Below are 7,539 nucleotides of genomic sequence, written 5' to 3' on the forward strand. Positions count from 1 at the left end.
AATATGTATTTTATGAGAATGGCATATATCAATCCACAAGTTAAATGCTATTTTCATTCAGTTCTTTAATTAGGAATTAAGTCTGTTATGTTTGAAGTGAATGTAAACGAGAAAACGCATGTGTAACAGTATAATGGATCCGTGCGGCAGGTCTTAAAGTGACGGGAGCCTTACATACCTGCTGCCAAATTATGAGATGATATTAAAAATATCTATATGGCAGTTTTTCGCCATGGTATCGATGTCAAAATTGTGGTCAGTGAAAATGCTAAGTGGCTAGAAACTTTGGAAAACCACTAGCAACAGTGGCTGATGAGCAAAAAAGTTAAAAGTCTAGTGTTCTGTCTGAAGCATTTCTGTCTAATACAGTTTTAAAGCTTCATTGAATGAAGTCTGTCAAGAACATGTTGCACCGTTGAAATATGTTTGGCATGTTGATTGTGCAACTACACAGGTGTGTACAAGAAACATTCTTGTAATTCTTGCTTTGTTTCTTACTCTTATGAGTTTATTTATCATATTTGTGCCATACCTTTTCATAAAAAAGACATTATATGTCACAACTGCTATAGTATTTAATAAATTTTTGAGTTTATATTTCACTGTTTTGTTTTACCGAAACAAGTTTGTCTCTTTTCGGTATGGCTTTGAAATACCATGCTTAACACATTGTCTAATAGATCATGGTAACAAAACACACACACACACACACACACACACACACACACACACACACACACACACACACACACACACATGGGCGCGCGCGCACACACGTTGTGTTTTCCTGTTTTATGGGGACTTTCCATATAATGATTTTTATACTGGACAAACTGTATATTTTATCCCCTAAACCTTAACCTACCCATCACAGAAAACTTTCTGCATTTTTACATTTTCAAAAAACATCTTTTAGTATGATTTATAAAAAATTTCCCCACACGGACAAAGATTTTGCATATTGCTTTCTTTGTGTGCCAACCCTCATAACATAGGATTTACCTGGGTGCACACACACACACACACACACACACACGCACACACGCACGCACACACGCACACATGGTGTTTTTGTTTTTCCAGTCACATGCTCATGGTTGCATGCTTATGGTTGAATGAGCTTTGTATAATAAGTTCAGATACGAAGTTTAACCAGACAAGAACCTTTATAACTATTTATAATTTTCAATATAACTTGATATTTTAACAAAATGTGTATGTGTGAGGTTGTTTTTCACGTACATTGTATAAACAGCAATGGGTGTTTGTGCTCCAGTAAGGTGTAATAACTGTACATCATGCAAAACAACAAAACCACAGAGCAAAAGTGCTCTCCTGTCCAAAATCATGTGAAGCTCACTCACTACATCTGCAAAAGCACACGGAGCAGGATGAGTGCATAGTGCGTAGGTAAAGGAAATGGAAACCACAAGTATAAGAATGAAGAGCACAAGTGACAGAAATAAGTGTTTAGTTGCGTGATTTAGATGGTGACTGTGAGGACTAGACTGGATTAAGTTATATTTTGAAACCATTTTTTATCATACCTGGCTTGTGTTTAAGATGGATTGGCTATACCTGAGGAAGAAAGCTTTGTTCCTGGACGTGTTTGTAGTTTTCATCCTCCATGTGAACACTGATGCACAAGGTGAGTTCAAGGTGAGAATACTCTATTGAATTAGAATTTTAGTAAAAGTTTAACCAAATGTGGAGGTGCAGAAGGAATTTTTCAAATAAAAGTTGCAAGTGGAAAACATAAGTTCAATAAATTCAAATATATTTCACAGTACTAATTAATATTTTAGGTGACATAACAAGCAAAAATTGTATGTTTAAACAACACAGTCTCACCCCCAAACGTCACATACTGACGCGTCTTGACCAAAACCACACCTTAGTTTAGATTTCCAGACACTTTTCACTTGTAGACATTATTGCAAAAAAAAAGATTTATTTGAACAAATTCTTGATTACATAAACCAGTGTAATATTTCAGTGTAACAAATGCTCAAAAGCAAATGTTTTAATGTTGGACATTTATAGTCTGTTTGCTATTAGAACAGCAAAGCAGTAAAGTGGAAAGTTTATATGTTCATTTCCATAGTATTGTCTCATTTTTTTTTAAACGTGTAATTGTTTTAATGTTGTAACTTTACACTGTAAAAAATTTGTAACCCTCCCAAATCAAAAATTTCAAGTGACCGATAACATCTAAATTTTTCAATTGGCCCAAGTGAAATTCTGTAAATTTCAATTGGCCCAAGTGAAAATCTGTAAATTTAATTTTATAATTTACAGAATTTCACTTGGGCCAATTGAAAAATTTAGATGTTATCGGTCACTTGAAATTTTTGATTTAGGAGGGTTAGAAATTTTTTACAGTGTACTGTTATTATTGTCTTCATACAATGAATATAATGCTGCAATGTTATGTATTAGGTCATGCCCCCACATGTGCTGTCTTTAAAGTTCTGCGAGGGGCTGTTCATAAAGTCTGTACAAACAAGCCTTTCAAGATCTCCTGCAATCTGAAGTTGTGTGGTCATCAGACAAGAAATGTTACATGGACTAAAGAAAACTTGAATGGATGGATTCCAGTGTCTGGAGGTCAAATGTCATCATCACAGAACTATTCACCACCTGATCTGTTGACTTCATATTTAACTTTCACAAATATAACTAAGAATCATGACGGCCTCTACAGATGCGAACTGCAGTTACCAGACTCGACAACAGTTAGCCATTATATTAATATTTCTGTCTCAGGTAACTATTTTAAATCAACTTTTTTTATGTTAACAAATAAGATTATGTAAGGCCGTCAAAACCAGCTGTGGTAATTATATGAAACTTCAAATTCATTTTAAACTAACAAATTAGTTTTTTTTTTTTTTTTTTTCCACAGATGACTGCCTGGGAGATGAAAAATATTGCACTGGAAGTAAGAGCAGTTTCAGTCTAATCACAGAGAGATGTGCATGTTCTTCTTAAAAATGTTGATAAAACAAAACAAAACAAAACAAAACAAAAAAACATTATGATTCAGTTCAAGAAAAAATAAGTATTACTACATGGGTGAATTTGTGATGTGCAACAGTTTTTGCTATTGAGATGATGGGAAAAGTCCCAGTTATCCTGAATGAACCCATGGATGCGATTTGGATGCTCAGTCAGCTTAGAGTAAACATTACTTCTCCTTTTCTTTTCTTAGTTACAGGAGAAGGAGACAGTGAGACAGACAACACTGATACCAGCTTTAATGCAAACCTATGGTGGATGCCGTATCTCTTTATCTGTATGGCTGTAGTGATTCCTGTTTTCATATTAATGCTCATCTTTATCCTGTGTATTAATGGATGTAAAAGTAAGTCATTTTGAGCTTTTGATTATTTGGAGATATTTAAGTTTTAGCATGATCCTGACTTTGTCCCTTTACTGATCACTGTCAGCTTTGAGAAGAAGGAAAACAGAGAAAGCGCAGGTTCAGGTACGTTTTTATAAATTACTCTGATTAATGTTGTGAAAATACTGTACCTTTTTAATTACCAGTCAGTGTGCCATTCAGTTTTTGACTGGAATTGCAAAAGATGTGGAATTGTACCTTGATTTTGATTTTATGAATGTAGAATTACAAAATTAAATGAAAGGGAATTCATAAACTGCTATATGAAGTTAAGTAAAGTTTAATAGCCTACAGTTAAGTAATAATGTTTTGTGTAAATTACATGTTATCACACATGAAATTAATTTTCACATGGCATTAGCAATATTTGAAATGCCAGCATATAGACATTTTTAATTAATCTAAATTCAATTGTATTTACTAAATTAACTTATTTTTTCTGTCGTTTCACATTTTGGTCCAACCGCACAATTCCCCATTATATTCTAATTAAACCTTCAAAATGAAGTCAAACAAAAGCAGCTTAAAAGATGGGAACCTTAAATTGGAACCACCATTTGTGTCCAAACTTTTCTGATTGGGTTCATGCATATAGTTGTGTTAATAGTGTCCTATGTGAACATGTTGTGCATTTATTTTCCCCAGGTATTTTTTATTTATTTTTCTTGAGAATTGTATTTGAATGTGCGGCAAATGTTGAATGCACCCCCTCAATGTCAAATTTGAATAGGAGGAGAACATTTGCCATATTACTCAAAATAATTGCTTTCAATAGATCAATCTTTATTTATAAACAAATGTATTTATTATAGTAGTATTATAAATAGATTTATTATATTTTTAAAAATGTATATAAATAAATAATATATATAAAAAGGTTTTATACAAAAACAGCTTTTTATGTAAAATTCACTGTATAAAGACCCACATTTCTAACTTTCATTCATGGGGATAACATTGATAATTTGACATGGTTTAAGATTTTTGCCTATCTTTTGGAAAATGCAGTTTTAAAAGTAACAAATTATCACTTTAAAGGGATGGTTCAGAGTAAAATCAACCTAGGGTCCTTTGCACCATGACCTCGAGCCAAACACCCCCCCCCCCTCCCCCCTCCCCCCCAGAAGCTTTTTTTCCCTTGGTCGAACATTATTAAAGTTAGAGCTTATTTAGAGAAATCAGCCGAATGGTTTAGTGCAGGCGCTAATGGATCCAAGGTTGTATCTCGTAAATTGCCCCACTAATAATGCCCAGAATGGTACCAAACTTCTACAGTAGTAGGTTCTGTACTCATAAAACGAGGCATTGGGAAGTTTGTAAGTAGTTTATTAGGAGTTTATTTAAATAACACTTGCCTGACGGCTAATGCTACCGCTAACCCGGACGTCGGCGCCACTTCAGTGGTCTGGGAAAAGCACGTAAAAGTCCTGGCAGAAAGCGATGCATGAGGATGTAGTGTAATGACGCCCAGTTCCAGGAATGCACTATTTTGTTGGTAGTACCAGTTTGCAACAATTATTAGTTAACACTAGTTGTTAACACTTCGGAAAAAATAATAAGTTGTTGTTACACTGCATCCTTATGCATCGCTTTCTGCCAGGACTTTTACGTGCTTTTCCCAAATCACTGAAGTGATGTCGACGTCTGGGTTAGCGGTAACATTAGCCATCAGATTACTGTTATTTAAAAAAATAAATAAACTCAAAATAAACAAAATAAACTCCTGATGTACTTACAAACTTCCCAATGCCTTGTTTTATGAGTACAGAACCTATTTGTACTGCTGTAGAAGTTTGGTACCATTCTGGGCATTATTAGTGGGGTAATTTACGAGATACAATCTTGGATCCATTAGCGCCTGCACTAAGCCATTCGGCTGATTTCTCTAAATAAGCTCTAACTTTAATAATGTTCGACCAAGGGAAAAAAGGCTTCTGGGGGGGTGTTTGGCTCGAGGTCATGGTGCAAAGGACCCTAGGTTGATTTTACTACGAACCATCCCTTGAACTAGTAGATGGCTAACTGAAAGACATCTTTTCACAAGTTTTCCCAGTTGTATTCATATCTACATATTATGAAATCACAATTATAACAATAAAAATGACTTTTGTCAAAGTTTAGCATTTTTTTGCACTGAAAAAAATAAATAATTTCAATCTCCCCTGTGAAGGCCCCCTTCTCCTTCCCTTTTGAACAGATAAAACATCAAAATGATTCCAGTTCGCATGGATATGCAGAAGCGACTAAAAATTCTGTATTATGCAGGTCAGACAAGTCATTTGGTGAGGTCAATTTGTAAAGAAAGACAACAAATTACAAGAAAGACTACAAATATATATTGCACCTGCGCACATATATATTCAAACGCGCATACCTATAGACTAACCACATGATATGCATGTGCACGCCGTAGCCGTTTTCACAGATTCAAGTTTTGAAGATGACTGAAAACAGAAAACTTTTAATGTGTTCTGGCCATTCATTTGCACGACAACCGTGTTTGGTGGCTCAAGAACGCAAACTTTGAAATAGGTTCCAAGGTGCAAGTTTTACATTTTTTTGAAAAGCGTTTCACAGTAAAAGTTTTCTTTTTTTCAGTTAAAACAGTGTCATGTAAGCGGCCCCTAAGTTAATAACTAATGACCTTTGCAACGTAAGTGAATCAATCAAAATTAACTTTAGCTGGACAATAATTTTATTCTAGAGCTGCTGTAAAGCCAAAACAATATCTGTTACTTTAATTTCCTATTATCACTGTAAAGCTGCTTTGAAACAATCTATATTGTTAAAAGCGCTAAATGAAGGTGACGACTTGACTTGGAATTAATACATGATGAGACATTTAATTAATAGCAATTCACATATTACTTAATCTATTAATCATATAGACTCTTTATTAGTTGCTGTGCTGATTCAGTAATCATTAATTAATGGTTTAGTTCTGTGCATCAATAAATGCATATTAGTGCACCCGTATTGTATAGTGTTACCATATTTAATTCTTAAATAATGATTTTTGCACAACCAAATGCACTTTGTTAATGATTGTCCTGTTATGTTTGCAGTATACAGCAACATCTGTCTTGTCGTCACCGAGCCCCAGAGTTCTGAAGCATGATGAATTTGTCTGTGTCCAGTACTCAGAAGAAAGACATCAGCACTCTCGTGACAGCAGCACATGCAGTCCAACATCACCACCTGTACAGTCTACGTCACATCTGTCAGATTGTGGGGGTGATGATTGTTTGTCCAACAGGAGAGATAACAGATCAAGCCAAGTTGTATATGCATCTCTGAATCACCTCACACCAACACCATCATCTACTGCACCCCGTCAGACAAGAGAGGAGTTTTCAGAGTATGCATCAATCCGGGTCTCCTGATATCACCTATGTGGGTTATACAACCAGACAAAGTTAAGCAGCATTTTCAAGTTTTGTGAAGCTGTACAGTACTCTCTGGCTAATAGGAAGCAGGAGATGTGTGCATGTTTTCACACCACACGGTACAAATCATCACATGACGTTACTTTCCTCGTTACATCACGGAAAATTGGAGTTCAGTGTGGTTTCTGAGTGAAACTCACACCACTTATCATAGGTGTCTGATGCAACATATCCATATCCTGTCTTCAAGACTTAGTTCTAAGCACTAAAATGAAAAAGTCAATACATGTAACAGCCATGTTTGTTACATAACTGATTCTCTGTTGTTGAAAATATGTTGTATTTTAGTGATTTCCAGTTGTTCTGTCAGCTCGTGATTTAAAATACACTTAGTTAATAGTTATTTTACATTATTTAAAAATTATAAAAATGTCATTAACATTGTTTTTATTAGTCATTTATTTCATACTAGGATAGGTTATGATTATAATTAATCAGAACAGTTTTAAAAATGGACCCACTTTACCTGATGCGAATAATAATAATAATAATAATAATAATAATAATAATAATTTGTTACATTTATATAGTGTTTCTTTCAGCACTCAAAGAAAAGAAAAAAAAACAACCTTTTGTCCCCCTTCTTTCCCCTAAAAAATCCCCTTTGTCCCCTTTCTTTCCCCCTTCTTTCTGCTACTGTCCTACTTACAAAATGATTTAGGACCTTTTGGCAATTATTAATAACTGTTA

At 34.6% G+C, this 7,539-nt stretch overlaps 1 long non-coding RNA gene across 1 annotated transcript; it reads left to right on the plus strand.

Moving 5' to 3' along the window:
• The first annotated feature begins 3,211 nt into the window (after positions 1 to 3,211).
• On the plus strand, positions 3,212 to 6,942 carry LOC307164623. The gene is made up of 3 exons (XR_013822307.1): positions 3,212 to 3,364; positions 3,450 to 3,487; positions 6,469 to 6,942. It is a non-coding gene; the product is annotated as an uncharacterized lncRNA (long non-coding RNA).
• Positions 6,943 to 7,539: the final 597 nt, after the last annotated feature.

The sequence above is a fragment of the Squalius cephalus genome (genome assembly GCF_949319135.1).
Source record: "Squalius cephalus genome assembly, chromosome: 9".
Lineage (NCBI taxonomy): Eukaryota > Metazoa > Chordata > Actinopteri > Cypriniformes > Leuciscidae > Squalius > Squalius cephalus.